Here is a 17,105-nt window from a genome sequence, read left to right as displayed (position 1 = left end):
GGTAAGTTTGTTGGTCTGTGTTAAAATAGCTCTTTTTTTTTAAATTTTTTTTTATTTTTTTTTTATTGAGAAAAGGAGAAAAAAAAAAAAACAACAAGTTTCCACCTCCTCCCAGCCTCCCATTTCCCTCCCCCTCCTCCCACCCTATGCCCCCTCCTCCCACCCTTCTCCCCCTCTCCCCACTCCTTTCCCCCTCCCTCTCCAGTCCAAAGAGCAGTCAGGATTTTCTGCCCTGTGGTGAGACCTAGGACCTCCCACCTCCGTCCATATCTAGGAAGGTGAACATCCAAACTGGCTAGGCTCCCACAAAGCCAGCACATTATGTAGGATCAAACCCCCGTGCCATTGTCCTTTGCGTCTCATCAGCCCTCATTGTTCGCCATGTTCAGAGAGTCCAGTTTTATCCCATGCTTTTTCAGTCACAGTCCAGCTGGTCTTGGTGAGCTCTCAATAGATCAGCTCCACTGTCTCAGTGGGTGGGTGCATCTCTCGTGGTCCCGACTTCTTTGCTCATGTTCTCCCTCCTTCTGCTCCTCATTGGGACCTTGGGAGCTTGAATGCTTGGTTCCCAGTTTGTGGAAATTTTGAGAAGGATTAAGAGGCTTTAATGCAAGTGGTGTGTAACTGGAAGTAGGCTTTGAGGTCAAAAGTCTGTGCTGTTACCACTTAACTGTCTGTATCTCCTAACTGTATATCAAGAATGTAAGCTAAGGAAGTCTGGACTGCCAGGGGATGATCCACCCACTGAGACAGTGTGCCTGTTCTAATGGGAGCTCACCAATCCAGCTGGAGGACTGAATGAGCATGCAATCAAACCGGACTCTCTGAATGTGGCTGTAAACGGGGGCTGACAGAGAAGCCATTGATAAAGGCACTGGGACTTGTTTCTACTGCATGCACTGTTTTTTTTTTTTTGAGACCCTAGTCTATTTGTCTATTTGGATGCAAAGCTTCCTAGGACTGGATGTGGGGGGTGGACTTCCCACAGGGCAGGGTTCCCTGCCTTCTCTTAAGGAGGGAGAGGGTGGGAGGGGGTGAGTAGGGGAGCTGGAGGGGAATGGGAAGAGGGGAGGAAGTGTAAATTTTTTGAATGGAAAAATAAAAAAAGAATGTAAGCTATTAGATAATGCTTCTGCTCTGAATATAATAGAGTGATGGTCATGCACACCCTCCACAACTGTAAGTACACATTAAATGTCTTCTTTAATAAGTTCCCTTGGCCATGATTCTTTGTGTCAAAAATAAAAACAAGCTAAAATCTTATATATTCTCAGTCAGAACTACATTGTATTTCATTTTTGTTACACTGGACACATAGAAAGGAAAATTTAGTTACAATATCTAACTGTTTATTCTCTTCTCTATTCTACATGGTACAAAGGAGAAAAATTGTTCAGAAAAGGTAAAAAAAATACTCATTCAAGAAACCTAACTTATCAAATAAAAGTTTTGTCAATATTGAGTATATTGAAATCAAAATTGGACTTCTGCTGGCCAATGCAAAGTTGTCAAACATATGTCAAATACATGTCAAATGTTATGATCCCCTAACCGTCATGTCAGTATAATCAACCATCATAAAAAAGATCTGAGATCCATAAAGTGCATTGATGTTAAAAGCTTGAGCTGTCAACATTTTTACAGATGAATAGAAATGTTCTACATTTTTTTCTTATTTATTTCATACATGACTTGAATCCGCTTTCTAAATAAATTCGTCAAATTAAAGTTACAGATTCTTGCCAAGTAAATCCATCAATACTTCCTTTGTAACATGTTTGCTGCAGTCCCTATTGTGAAACAGACACATGTTTCTGCTAGGGAAAAATGTCTGTACTCATATTGAAGAACTACCTCAATATTTTTGTAAACTAATGATCCTAGAGATTTGAAACTAACACTTAACTGCTTGGTGTGTTGTATCTTACAACAAAAACATATTGATTTGAACTGGAGGGCAAACTCTCTCCATTGTATGATGATTGTAGTTGATAGAAGCACAAGGCATTTATCAATATTCACTCAAATTCTACTTTTCTTTTTCTATAAAATGTTCAAAATTATGGTACATCAAAAAGAATAACAAATGAAACACATTCTTATGCAGAATGTGTGTTTCTCAGTAGAATATTTTTGTATACTATTCATCTTATCACATATTTACACAATACTAAAGTGACACCACTAAAAATTAAATAGAAATAATTTTCTAAAAATATTAAGGTTAATTTCATGAATGCATATAGAAATGCAAGTGTAAAAAGAAAATCAGTGTTATTTTAATCTTAATGATCTATGTAAGTACTCAACCTTATTTCATAGTTTGGAAAATGATAAAATTATTTCCATGACAGATTCACTGGACTTAGTACAATTATACACTTAATTAAAATGCTTCTGTTAAAAGTTCTTTATCATTTATTTTGTTTGACCACTGTTTTTGCTACTGGGACTCTAAAGTTAAATTAATCCACCTATTCATTCAATAACACATAGACAACTTTAAGCATACATTTTAGTAACAGAATGACTTTTTAAAGAATTTGATAATTAGAAAAACCAATAATGCCTGAAATAAAGAGGTATCTGAAAGTACTTGGTTTGAATATTTCTGTTTCTTAATTGAATTCTTGACATTTAAGATTAATAAGATTTCTAATTAGGAAAAGATTATAGTGTAGGAAATTGTTTTCCAGTCAATGTTTACAAATCACAGATGTTGTACTATTTTGGACCACGTATTCATATTGTATGAAAACATTGAAAAGCATCAATTTAAATAACACTAATTTATGAACATTACCATAGTCACTAAACTGTAACAAACATGGAATAAGTAGGCTAGGTTTGGCAAGTAACAAATACATTTTCTAGAATTATAATCTGGTGGGAAATATTTATCTTTGTTTTCATTAATAAAGGTATCACTTAGATAAAATGAAAAGGAATATTCCTTGATTTAAGTTCATGATGCAAGGAAACTTCATGAAAGTATACAAGTGGAAAGAAGTCTATGTACCCATAGTGACCATTATTTTCCTTGTAAAATAATAGTATTATTTTCTTAATGTAATTATTTGGAGGCTTTGTGCATGTGTGCATCCATCAACAGCAATATCTTAGTTATACACCAAAAATGGTGAACTTTCAGAGCTTTTTATTTCAGGATTTTAGACTATGTCTAAAATTAAACATGCAAAACCATTTTATTTCCTTCTTCTTCTGCCATCTTCGCCTCCTCTTCCTCTTCCTCCTACCTCCCTTATTTCTTTTCTGTAAACAAGATCTCCCCTGGATACCAAAAGTAGATATAAACTTCTTGTTTTCCTCCTTAGCCTACTAAATGTTATGCTTTCAAATGTCTTAAAACATCATCTCCTTCATACGTAAAACATAAGCAAGAACTTCATAAGTGTAGACCACATATTAACTGCTATGTTTTCAACAAAATGAAAACACATAAGAATAGACTCATTTCTCAATAATTTAAAATAATAACTACAAATGATTATAGTCACTTATGGGATTTGGTTAATCAGTTAAAGACAATTTTGGGCTGTTTTTTTTTTTTATTTTTGAAATGTAACATGAGGGGCTGGCTTGTTTGTTGTTGGTGTTTTCTGTCCTCCCACCAGGTCCCCCTCTTTAAAAAAAAAAGCCAACAACAAAAACCCCAACAATCAAGCAGGCCTGGCCCTCCATGTTACAGAATGGCACCCACATGGATAACTTCATCCACAAAAAGCCTGACAAAACTTAGAAAAGAATAGAGTAAAACATTTCAGTTTTCAGCCATAGCAGAAAAAAGAAAGAAAGAAAAAAAAGCTGAGCTGTTTTAAAATGCCGGCTTTCTGGGCCTTCCTGCCAGGGAAAACTCTGACTCTTTCAAGCAGGCAGTCATGACTATGGAGCTATGGATACATTTTTGCAGCTTGCTTCCTGGCAAGGACCTTAAAAGGCCAAAGAGTTGTGGCAAAAATCTTCTCCATATTCCTTAGCAAATTAAAGACCCATGTGGTAAGAAAAAGAGAGATATACAGTAAAGAGAGATTCAAAGAATAAGAAAACCTGTAAATGGTTTACAGTGTGTCAAAAATATATACAGGCTAAAGGTTAAAGTTCTCAGAGTCAAGAAAGAAAGAAAGAAAGACAGTAGGTAGTCTGGGAGGCGAGACAGACGGATCTCTATGAGTTCAAAGATAGCCTGGTCCAGGACAAAGAAATACAGAGAACCTGTCTCAAAAAGCAAAAAGTTAAAAGTAAAAATAAAAGAAATAAATATTAAAATAAAGCCATGTAAAGATGGAAAATACACAGAGAATCTTGATACTGTATGTTATTATGCTCTCTTTGAATTGTTTAAATGCTGAGGAAGGAGCAACAGCTGCTAAAAGATATTTGCTTTTAAATGCTGCAGAATTAATCCAAGATAGGTAATTTGAAAATACCTTGACTTTGCTTTTGTTTCCACAGAAAATGAGAGGCTGTGGATTTATTCAGAGTTAAGAAAAATCCAGTTTGATCAAGTAAAACCACCTGAGAAGTCTCCAGCAGGAACAGATGGCCCAGATGTCTGAGTTCTTCATCCAGAACAGGTTCAAGACTGCTGCCTGAGATGATCAGGACTCACAGGATACTTCATTCAGGACTTGATCATAACTCTAAATTTTATTTAGGTCCCCATAAGATTATCAGTGCCCCCAACCAGCTGGAAGTAGCCTGAAATACTATGCCCACATTCCCAAAAAAATGGACTATGGATATTTTCCTTTTTCTTTTCTTTTCTTTTCGTTTTTAAAAAGAAGGGCAATTGGTGCGGGAAAATTGTCTGTAATCTGTCAATCATGTTTTAAATAAATGCTGATTGGCCAGGCAGAAAGTATAGGCAGGAAAACCAGACACAGGAAGTAGAAATGATGTAATGAGAACAGGAGAATTCTTGGAAGGAGGAAGCTCATTCCTCCCACTCCTGCCCAGACCACCGAAGCAGCAGGATGTGATCTGCCCCACTGAAAAAAGGTACTGAGCCACATGGCTAACATAGATCAGAAAAATGGGTTAATCAAGATGTAAGAGTCAGCCAGTGAGAGGCAAGAGCTAATGGGCCAATCAAATTATAATTTATAGAGATCTATGTGTGATTTTCTTTGGGGCTAAACAGTTGTAGGGTAAAAGGCGGGACAGAAATACAACAAGAAACAGGCACCTTGTTCATGTTACATTGAAAAATCCTTAAATGTATGGAATGAAATATTATATCTTTCCCCCATTACTCCCTCCAATTCTCCCAATCTCTCTCATATACCTTCCTTTCAACTTCCTGATTGTTTATGTTGATGTTATTTTGATAACATACTAAGTGCAATTAGTGCTCCCATAAGTTTATGGGTGGGGGACCCCCTGGATTGCAGAAAGGAACACCACCACTGATATTCCTTTCTCCAGTAATGCTAATCAACAGCCCCTCAGATTAGGTGTGCACTCACCATGATTTGTAACATCTATTCTGGATTTTTTCAGGTAACAACAGCTACAGTGAGTTCATATATGTTTTTGCCATGTTAGTGTTCAGAGAATATTTTATAGCCTTCCTTACTTCTTACTAACTCTGACATATTTATTAGTAGTAGTATTTAAAGGATATATGACCAATTAATGTCAGACATTAATGTTGTATTTTTCTCTTTTGTGTATTAATAGGCATTACTCTGAGTCCCTAGCACCATCTTGCTCCTTTGCAAAAACATTCTGTGATTTAAAAACTAAAAAAACCAGTGGTCAAAGTCTTACATAAGAGATACCCAAGGACTTTGTCAATTCTAAGTGATAGATGTCCACTATATATTCATATGCATCAATATTTTCAAAAGTTTCTCTCAAATTTATAAGATATTTCTATAATGGAAAAGAAAACATAAGATAGTTTGTAAATATGTTCTTAAAGTTTATTCTAATTTTAATCAGGTAGAACCAAAGTATTAATGCTTGACCATTGACACTTTTATTTTATCATTCATATGAAGATAAAATGGCATTTAAATGTATACAATTATCTATGAAGTCAGAACATATAAATAAAAATCAAATTCATCGGACTTTAAATTTCAATTAATTTTTATTTTTTATATATACATTTATAAGCCTTTCAAAATGGCTTATTAAGGCAATCTGAGTAACAGATGTCTTCACTTATTCTGTTATTTTTATGGAAGTTCAGATGTGAAATGTTGATTCATCAAGTGAACAAACAAAATAAAGATGCAGTGTTATTTCAATCTTATAAAGCGTATAGCTTCATTAGAGAAATAGGTCAAACATTATAGCTCATAATACATTAGAATCAACCCTCTTTGCCTTCAGCGTCCGCTTTTGTGGATTCAGCAACCCACTGAATTCTGTAACTTTGCTGCTCTTCTAGACGACACACTCAGTCCAGGATTGGTCATATTTGTTCTGTTTGTATTACACAGATTTTTTTGCCAGTTTTTCCCAACAATTTCTTGCATACCATTTTATTTGTGATAGATATTGCAGTTGACATGGAGACAACTTAAAGTACACCAGAGGGTTTATGGAGGTTATATAAAATACTGTTATATTTTATGCGCAGAATTTGAGAATCTAAAAATTTTGTTATCTCTGGGGAGTCTTGGAAGCAATTGTCTTTAGATGCCCAGCAATGATTTTATTGTTACTAAAAATCACTAAGATGTTTATGAAACTGATATTCTACATGTTCAAAATCAAGTTTTCAAAAATATGGATCATCTGTATATTTAAATTTAAATTCTTTCAAAATATTTTTTATTTTATTTTATTTATTTACTTATTTATTTGGTTTTTCGAGACAGGGTTTCTCTGTGGTTTTGGAGCCTGTCCTGGAACTAGCTCTTGTAGACCAGGCTGGTCTCGAACTCACAGAGATCCGCCTGCCTCTGCCTCCCGAGTGCTGGGATTAAAGGCGTGCGCCACCACCTTTCACGCATAAAGCACACTGTTTGAAAGTTGTAGATTTAATAATTTTTTTGTTTTATTAAAACAACGAAGACAAAAGTGAAAGGAGAATAATGTGGTAATAAGATCTTGCTTTAATCCTATTCTAACAATAGAATTCACAAAAGACAGCACAAAAATCACTTGTGGCATGTGTGTTCATTGAGATACATGGAGAGTTAATAATATTGATGTGTGTCTTGGGAAACTATAAAATAGTTAAGCTCATCGCTATTGACTTTAAATGTTTGGCTAGGTGTATGCCAGTGGTCGTAAAACAGCCCATCATTGCTCTATTCAGTGCCTTGCATCCAGTTGGCTGGCCTGACTGCTTAGATTCACACAGTAAGTGCACTTCTATTTGACTTTTGCTATGACCATGACCCGTCAAGATACCAGTATGTATGTACTTTCTGTTCTCCTGAGACCTTTGTGACACAAAGTTAGAATGAAACTTTTGAGGTGTAGGGAACAAACTGAGTTTTATTGTTTTCATTAAAGAAGTAAAGGAACCTGCGGTACATTTATTAATGTCTATTAAATGCAATTTTATTATAGAAATGCAGATTTTTATTTCTTCAGGCACATGCACACAAACACACACTCAATTTGTCTATTTATGCTATTGTTAACAATATAGTTTTATGTACATATTTGTGCCTGTTTACATGCATGTTGCACATATTCATGTTCTGATTTAAATATATAATACCCAATTCAAGGTAGAGGCAAATTGAACTGCTTTTTATGTCTTGAGAAAAGGTCAGGAAAAACAAGATGTATCATATGTATGTGGTCCAGTTCTGACCCCGTGTCGTAAGGTGTCACATGGTAGGATGTACCATGAAAGACAAAGCGTGTTGAACTCCTCTGTGAAATTAAAGCTCTGCAGTGACCCAGTCCCCTTATGACTTAATCTACCTATGAGCCAAAACCCTGCCCTTCAAGTACATGGACAAGCACCAATGGAGTCCTCTCTAGATATTATAGTATGAGAGGTCTATCCATCGTTCTCCTGCTCAGCTTTGCGTTAATATCATTTGGATACCACCTCTGGGTGATAGTGTTGCCTGTCAGTCTCATATCAAAGACCTGCATCCCACACCTAAAATAAAGCGCCAGCTTCAAGGTAGATTCTTCCTTGATGGTGTAGATATTTGATATCGGAAGAGCAGACTTATTAGTAAAACAAATTTTACTGTTAGTATATTTAATTGGGAAGCATAATACAGTAAAATGTTAGTAAAAATGTTAAACGTTAGTAAAAATGTTTATACGGTGGTGTGTTAGAACAATTTATAAGATGTGAAAAACCTTAAAACTATAAAAAAACTATTCATCTTTATAAAGAAATAAGTAAACAGAAATCAGAAAAGACAACAGAATTCCAAGTTATTTCTCAGTTATATTGACAATACTGTCTTTTTATTGCCCCGAGGACTATTGCATTCTGAAGTACAAATTTGATTTCTATCTACTATCAGAGGAATATTAAAGCAAGTCACAAACAGATTTAGCACACAGTCTTACCAACATTGATTATTCCTTGAGCCATAATAATATCTAAAAGCTATCAGCAGGATGAATTCTGAGAGGTATGTTTTTAAATCAATAGAAGCTCAACTTGTCAAATTCATCTTTATCAGAATAAGGTTAATAGTTTCTGGTTCTTATAAGCCATTTATTTTGATGCATTCAGCACAACTTTAGAAAAATACTTGTTTTTATGTAATTATTAATCTAGTCCAGTCAGAGACACAGTTAACACACATTGAAGGAGAAAGCTGGCAGATTATTTGAGAATGTAACAGGATCTACCAGAGACTTTCAGACTGAAGAAAATACCTTCTAATCAAAACATTCTAGCATTCTTTGAGTGAAGCCATCAGAGCATTTAGAAGTGACTCTTTGAAGTATGGATATTGTAGATATAAATGAATTTAAATTTTTGTCCACAATAGAAATATACTTTTTCTCATTGTGAAAACATTCATCTGTTGTAATGAATTTACCTTTAATTAATTGAATTTTGAACAGAATATTTAATTAGACCACTTAAAACTAATGACATTTATTTCCAAGTGATACATATTCAAAAATCTAAACTAAGAATTTAATGTATATTTTTATTATATTTTTAAGGTTATATTTCTAGTCTTAGAGAACCTCACACATTGTAGTTTTATTATATTCATCTACTCCAACAACTTCTTCCATATCTACACCCTGTTCTGTACACACTAAACATTTTGTCTTCATCTTAATTATTTTTCTTAAACAAATCCACTCCAATTACTAGAGTCAGATTCATTAGAGTATGTTTCACCTACCAAGGGATCCATCCATCCTCAGGGAAAACTATCTATACCTTTCATAGTATCAGACAATCACCAATAGCTCCTTAATTAGTGTTGAGACTTTGTAGCTATCTCCATGCAGTGCTTGGGTTTTGTCTGGCTTGAGTTTGCAAAGGTCTTGGACATGTGATCACAACTACTGACAATTTGTGAGTCCAGCTGCCCTATTATTTCTTTCAAAACCTTGATTGTAGCCATCCACTGCATGTGACTTTTGCAGTCAGTCAGTCCTTCTAACTCCTCTTCCACAAGTATCCCAGACACTTAGGGTGTGATATAGACTGCCCATAGAAGATGTGCTTCCACCGTCCCTTATTTTCTTCTTTTGGCCAGTAGTTCTATTTGTTATTTGACACTTAATGTGAAAAGAAGCTTCACTGATAAGTGTTAAGAGATTCACTGACATATGAGTACTGTGATTTATCAGTAGGACTCCTTTTTTTTATGTGTGTTTAATAGAGTAATAATAGTAAATTTTCTTCCAGGACCTATAACTTTTAAAGTTGCAGGTTCATGGCACTATTAATGGCACCCAGTATAAATCCCATCTTGTGAAATGGGCTCTCTTTATAAAGAATTTAATTTTCTAAAATGATCAATTTTTAATTGTATCAATCAAGACATGTAATTTAATGTACATATTTCTTCAAAGGTAAATTCAGATATCATGTGTTCATTTACCTTAATGCTTTCAAAAAATCCTAGCTGTGGTCATCCTTGGACTATTTTTTTAAAAAAATCAATTATTCTACGTGTCTACAGTAGAATGTAATTAAACTATAAAGTTAAGTTTTTTTTTTCCCTCAAACTTTATATGTATGCTGTTTGACTTCTAAAATTATCATACTGAAGGGTGAACATTTTTAAACTGTGCAGTTACTAGAGGGTCTGTGAATTTTGCTGTTATATTAAAAATAAGATTTGAAAATGTAGTTCAGTGTTTCTTACTAAAATTTAGTTTTGGTCTCCGTGAAATCAAAAGAGGCTATTAATAGAGCATTGATCTGGAATTGTGTAAAAAGTAATCATTTACAATAACCTGTCTAGGAACGCTGGTCATTATATGTTCCCTTATTCTACTCTGTTGCAAAATTATATTGCCAAATAAATTTTAGATGTTATGTATCGTACACATTCATTTTGAAGACTTAGTTTCAGTACTTGTCATATTTCTTTTCTGGAGCTGATTGTTTAAAAATGTAGCTATCTACACATTGAAGTAGAAAAGCTAAAGAAATCACATTTCAATATGAAATTTTATACTGTTTAGCCACAAATTAAAATTATATTTAATTACTGTAGACATAATATTGAACTTAAAATGAAAATAAATAATTTCATTATGTTTTGTGAATCTACAATTAATATCAGGAGAGAATAATAGGTAAGACACTTGCTACAGGGCAAACCAAGGGTCATCATCACAAGAGGAATTATTTACTTTATTAAGTTTTTATTAATAAAAAAGTGGTATCCCTGATTTGTAAGGGTTTATAAGTCAATCTATAATGTAACATTTGAATCCCATTTTCAGAATTTTTATAATGTTTTTATTCATTTGCATTTCAAACACAGCGACATACACATATAGTCACAAATGTCCATATACATAGAAATACACTTATATTCATCCATATATAAATATATAGTCACACACATACTCACACACATAGACATACACACTTTTGTACACACACATACACTTTCATAAAACACATACATGCACACACCCTTATTACCATCTAGAGATTTGAATTGAGTTTGCTTTCTTTGATTGGTCAAGAATTAAAAGATAGGTTAAAAGAAATATCAGAACAACAAATAGCAGCAAGGAAAATCTCATACACAGTCAAGAGTATGAACAGAAAAAAATGTATTTTTATGAAAGGTGAGGCAAACCAAAACATGTAGAAAAGCATACATAGAAAAGGCACTCTGAAATAGCAGACTGGGGCTCTGGTTACATAAGTCCGTACTCTTCTGGAGTACATGTGCTTGTAAGGTCTTTGTTGGCCTGGAATGGGATCTACCTGCCCTAATTTATTTAGGTAAACTTTGACTTATTACGGGAAGCTGTCAGGCCCAAGTTTGAGTAAACATGTTCAGGTCTGGCTTTGAGTTTATAAAATGATCTGGACTATTCAGCAGTCTGGAGGGAAAAAAGGGCCCCTTGGAGCGACAGAAAGCATGCCACAGCTTTGTCTTAGATATCCAGGCTATTGTCTCAGCACTGGAAAGTGAATATTTGTCTATGGCCTCTATTTCTATTCGCCATTCTTTCAGGGATCTAATGCCTTGTCCTTCATACTTACCATGCACCACACACACACAAACACAAGCACTCATATGCATACAAGCATGGCATAGCTCTACACTTTGTCCCACACCAGGCATGGAAAGCCTACCTGAATTTTGTTGCTAATCCTTTGTTTCCCAATTTCAAGAGCATTTCTTCCTCCTATTGATTTTTAGAGTAGAGAGAAGATATAAATCAACTTTATCTATGACTCTCAGATTTCTATGGCTTTGATAAGGTCAAAAAAAGGTTAATGTTCATTTATTAGGACAAATAAGTCCAATATCCTCAAAGTTTTCTCATATAACATCATTGATTTTGCAACACTGTGTGCTCTGATCCCTCAAGGGTAATTATGACTTTAAGTCTCATATGACAAGCAGTGTTTTACAGCATGTTTGTCAAGTTGAGACAGTTCCAAGCTCCTCCCCCTTGCATTATGACTGGCCGAAGCATCCCACCATATAAAATAGTGTCCAAAGAGTCAGCTTCTGACTCAAGGACAGGTGCTTGGCAACAGTTAGGGGTCCCACAAAAGACCAAGCTACACAACTGTCACTCACATGCGTAGGGCCTAGGTCAGTTTCTTTATACTTCAAAGGAGGTGTTTGAACACCATTTAGGGTTAATGTTCCAAGTTGTCTCATTCTCTTCATAATGTATGTCTGTGAGTCTCTGTATTTGTTCCCATGTGCTGCAGTGGCCTATAAGTTTAGGAGTGGTTTGTGAGTATAGCAGAATGTCATTAGGAATTATTTTATTGATAACATTTAAGTATTTATTATTTTATTACTTTTAAGAAGATTAATTGTTGCTTGTACAGTAGGACAATTGTAATATCATTTTCTTATTTAAACTAGCACTGATGGGTATTGGTTCTATCTCATGTGTTGGGCCATAAATCAGATCAGAAATATTGTTTATTTCCACATGCTTTGTCACAATATTGCCCTAACATATCCTATAGGCAGGACATCCTTGTATATCAAAGTGTTTGTTTGTGGATAAGTGTTTACATTTGTCTTTTTTTTTGGAAAAAGTGATTGGGGGAAAAGTTCTAACAGCAAAACAAGACAATGTGACAATTTCTTCTCAATGCACACTATCATATTTTAGTGTCAGGAGCCGTTTCCTCCCAAAATTATTACAGGAACCATTGCCCTGAGGAGTTAGCAGAGAACCCCACTCATTCCTAAAAATAATTAGAATTGTTCTATTGACAGAGCCTACCCCACACTCAATTAGCTGTTAATAGAGAGCTATCTGTTAGCAAAACCTGTTCCACATTCCAAACTATCTAGAGAACTAGGTGTGTCAACCTGTGAACTTCTGGCCTATGTGACCTGACCGAACGTATCTGCCTGGCCTACGTGACCGTGGACCATGCAGCAAGAGCCCAGGCTCCTGCTCGCCACCCTCCCCAAATTCCTCATCCTATATTAGCTCTAACCACACTCTAATAAACGGAGGCTCTGACAAACCTAGCATGGCCTCCTTCTTCTCTCTTAGCCCATTAACTTCCAGATAGTGCCTCTCTGGGACCCTGGAATAACTGATCAGCCAGGCAGGTTACACCCCTAGACTGAGTAACTCCCCAAAGCGGTTTACATTTTAGAAGGTTTTTTTTTGGTTTTCAGATTTTAGTATTTAGTTGAAACAATTCCTACATGTGTTTAACTCTTTGAGGTAGGAGGAAACTAAAGTAGAAAAAAATAAAACTCAATAACATATAGGGAAATTTTGTTTACCAGTTAGTTTTATGCTTTAATTCAAAGGTTTTTTTTTTTTTTGATTTTTGAGACAGGGTATACAGCATAGTTACACATGGATTATGAGATTGAGGTTAAAATAAAGGCTACATATGATAGCAGATTAATGTTTATGGAAGGTATGTGTCTATGCTCCATTAGTGGGAGCATTAATTTTTACATGAAATACTGGTTAAATAAATGGCATTTTTGATTTTAGTAAGTGTCAAATTCTAGAATATTAGTTGTTAGTTTTAATTAAAAGTTAAGATTTATAAAAGTTTTATTTAAGATAAAAGACAAATAAATAAATAAACATTAAGATTTAATGTTTCATCCATCTCTATCATACCTCCTAGTATACTATCTATGTCTAATTGAGTAAAGGAACAACAAACAACAGTTCTATTTGAGGAAGCTGAACTCAAGTGTTGAACTATGTTTTTAGAAAAGTAAGCAATGCTGACATTGAAGCAGTTTGATAAAAAAATTATACGTTCTTATAAATTGTTCTCTTTTTTTCCTAGAAAAAAGGTAGATACATCTCAAATAAAAATCATTTTTGATCTTTGATATTCTCTACCATTCTTCTTGGGTTATCTGTCTTTTCAAATCACAAAGTTGTTGTTCCTTGTAACTTATTCAAATATATTTAGTCTCACATGTGTTTAAGTTGTGGTTCACCCCATCCTGTATGAATTGACACATAGAACTAAATACAAATAAATTCATACTTCTACATCAGGTATCTTTTAGAACCAAAAAAAATATCGTTCTTTAAATTAATATTGTAGTACTTAAGGACTATCACCAAATGTACTTTATACTTTATTTCAGTTTTTTAATTGTAATACTCAAATATTTTATATGTAAATGGTTTGTTGTAAAGAAAATCACCCACCTCAAAACCAGAGTCATAAAACAGGCCCATGGTTTTTATAAAACATTTTGCCATTAAATTCTGGGGAAAAGCCCACCCCTCTCAATAAACCTGGAGCAATGAGGTCCAAAAACAAACAATCTTGCTTTTTTTCACTCTGAGATTATCTGAATATACAGTGTGTAGATCTAATGAATACAGAGGGTATTATCCATCCCTCTTCCTACTTTCTACTACAACACTGATTCTCAGACTCTACCTGATACAATGTATTTTCCTGTTCTTTCAAATACTAACACATAGGATTTGGGTACAGCAAATTCTAAGAGTAATATAAGTCTGCTCTTATAATTTTAAAAGCCCCCATGTTCTATGGTAGATTCAAGACACTGTCACTTTTTCATTATTCTGGAATTGTCTGATATTTTTTATAAAGTTTCATACTTTGCAGTTTACTTCATTTTTATTTTTTAAAATATCAAGCATTATAAATTTTATAAAGGACCTATGTTACTTTTTCTTTTCTTCTATCTTTACTAAGGTATGAATGTACATAAAATTTGTATAAATGTTTTATATATAACTTAATGTTCTTAGGGGTTTACCTATTATAAAATGATTGCCACAAGAAAATACCTATAGCACCTCATTGTTTATTTAAGCATCTTTTATGTGTAATTAGACAGTTAAGTCCAATTATTCTCAATAATAAAGTTCTAGCCTTTAAAACTACAGTTACTTTAGAGTATACTCACCCCACATAACTAAACAAATGGTTAATTTCTCTTAATTTTTCTAACTCTTAGTGTTAGGTAATCACCTTTTAGTTCTGTGCTTCAGTGATTGTGGGTCTTGAAGATTCCACTTAAAATTGAGACCACGAATCTTTAGTTCTCTGCATTATGCTTCTTTATTGGGTCATCTGATAAAGGACATTTTGTTGTTTCAATATCTTGACCGTTGTGAATAATGTTTTCTTAAGTATAGATTTGTAGATGATTCTCCCATATACTAATTTAATTCCCTTTGAACACTGTCCCAGAAATGAGATTTCTAGATCGTACTTAAGTTCGTTTTATACTTTTTCTGGTGACATCATACTGTTTTGCTCAGTTTACCATACATGAGCAATATATAAATCTACTTTTCTTGATGCTGTCAGCATTTGGTATCATTTTAATATAAAAGATATTCTATCCGATATGCCATGACATCTTATTGTGATTATAATTTGATTTTTCTAGAGAATCAGTTGATGCTGACGTCGCATTCCTGATCTGTTGGCAAATTTCATTATTTATTTCTTGATGAATGCCTATGCACTTTCTTACCATCTGTAAATAACTTTCCCAGGTTTATTTTTTTAATTTCTTTGTTTGTTTATTTGTTCATTTCTTTATATGTTTTATGTGTCATCAAATTGCTTAGAAGATATAGACAGAATTATATAAATTTCTCCTCAGATATGTGCCTTACAAATATTTCTTTTATTAAACTTTTCACCCTGTTTTTTGTTTTGCTCTTATGCAGAACACTTATCACTTATACATGTATATTTTTGTTTTTCAGATCTATGTATAAAGTCAATAAGGACATAGCCTAAAGTTACCATTGTTTACTATACATAGATAGGTGTAAGTGTTTTCACTCAGTCAAATAAAAATATATTATTTTTCTTCCTCAAGGAAGGACGGAACATTTTACAAGATATATCCCATGTTAGTTAACAAAGTGTTAACACATTTCGAGTAGGGAGTGGCTCTTACCTCACTCAAAGCCCTCCTGGAAAACAATTTATTCTCATCTTTGTCTTTTTTTTTTTACATTCTAACTTTCTTGTTATATAGAAGTTTGGAGCTTCTCCAAATTCTGTTTTATGTAATGTCTATTAATTTGTCTAGTTAATTTTATTAAAATATCAAAGCATTAAGGCAAAATGGATTGTCAGAGATTACTTGCCACTCTGCATTGGTTCATTGACTCTAATAAAATGAGGTGTAAATATAACTCAAACTACAAAATTGGGTTAAGGGAATATTGCTATGGGGAAGGTAACCTTTAGCTATAAGTATGAGATTACCAACTATCTATAACTTAAGCATTCATATTGAAAATGAATAGCATTGTGAGAATAGATATCAATTCTTGAAGACTTTGTGGTAATTCAGAAGGGCTCAGTCTCTTGAACTGAAAAAAAATGAGTTTTAGAGATTTTTGGAATGAATATGCTTTCTGTCTACTGGGGTCTAAATTTAGCTAAAGCAGGAGGTCAAGCACAACAAAGAAAATGCATAAGTAGTGTCTTTATCAGAACTAAGTTAACGTAAGAGTTATGATAGTATCTGGAAGACTGAGCATAGGGTCAAGTTCTGAAGGCATAAGCAGACTGAGCTCTGTGAATTTGATGCTAGCTGGGTTTACATACTGAGTTCTAAATCATACAAGTCTAGGGAGAGAACCTGTTCAAAAATGTAGCTAGAGTATCATCTGTGTTTATATGACTTTACGCACATAAGTGTATGTGCTTGTGGTCTTCCTAAGGCTAGAAAATAGTGTCCAGTGTCATATTTAGTTATTGTTCATTGTTTGAACAATGGTCTCTCTCAATAGCTAGAGATGAGCGGACAGCCAGTAATCACAAAACAAGCTCCTGTTCCCCACCACAGTTGTCCCATACCAGGCTTATAGGCACATAGACCGGCTTGAATTTCTATGTGGGTGGTTCGTCCTGTGCCTTAGATCCTCACACTTGCACAGTAGGCATTTCCCAAACGCATCCATTTCCCGCATCAACTCGAATACTTTTCTTGATTGTGATAGATTGGTCCCTC

The sequence above is a fragment of the Microtus oregoni genome, unplaced genomic scaffold (assembly GCF_018167655.1).
Source record: "Microtus oregoni isolate MIOR12 unplaced genomic scaffold, Mior012 000021F_ref0000039, whole genome shotgun sequence".
Classification (NCBI taxonomy): Eukaryota; Metazoa; Chordata; class Mammalia; order Rodentia; family Cricetidae; genus Microtus; species Microtus oregoni.
This window is presented reverse-complemented; position numbering follows the sequence as displayed.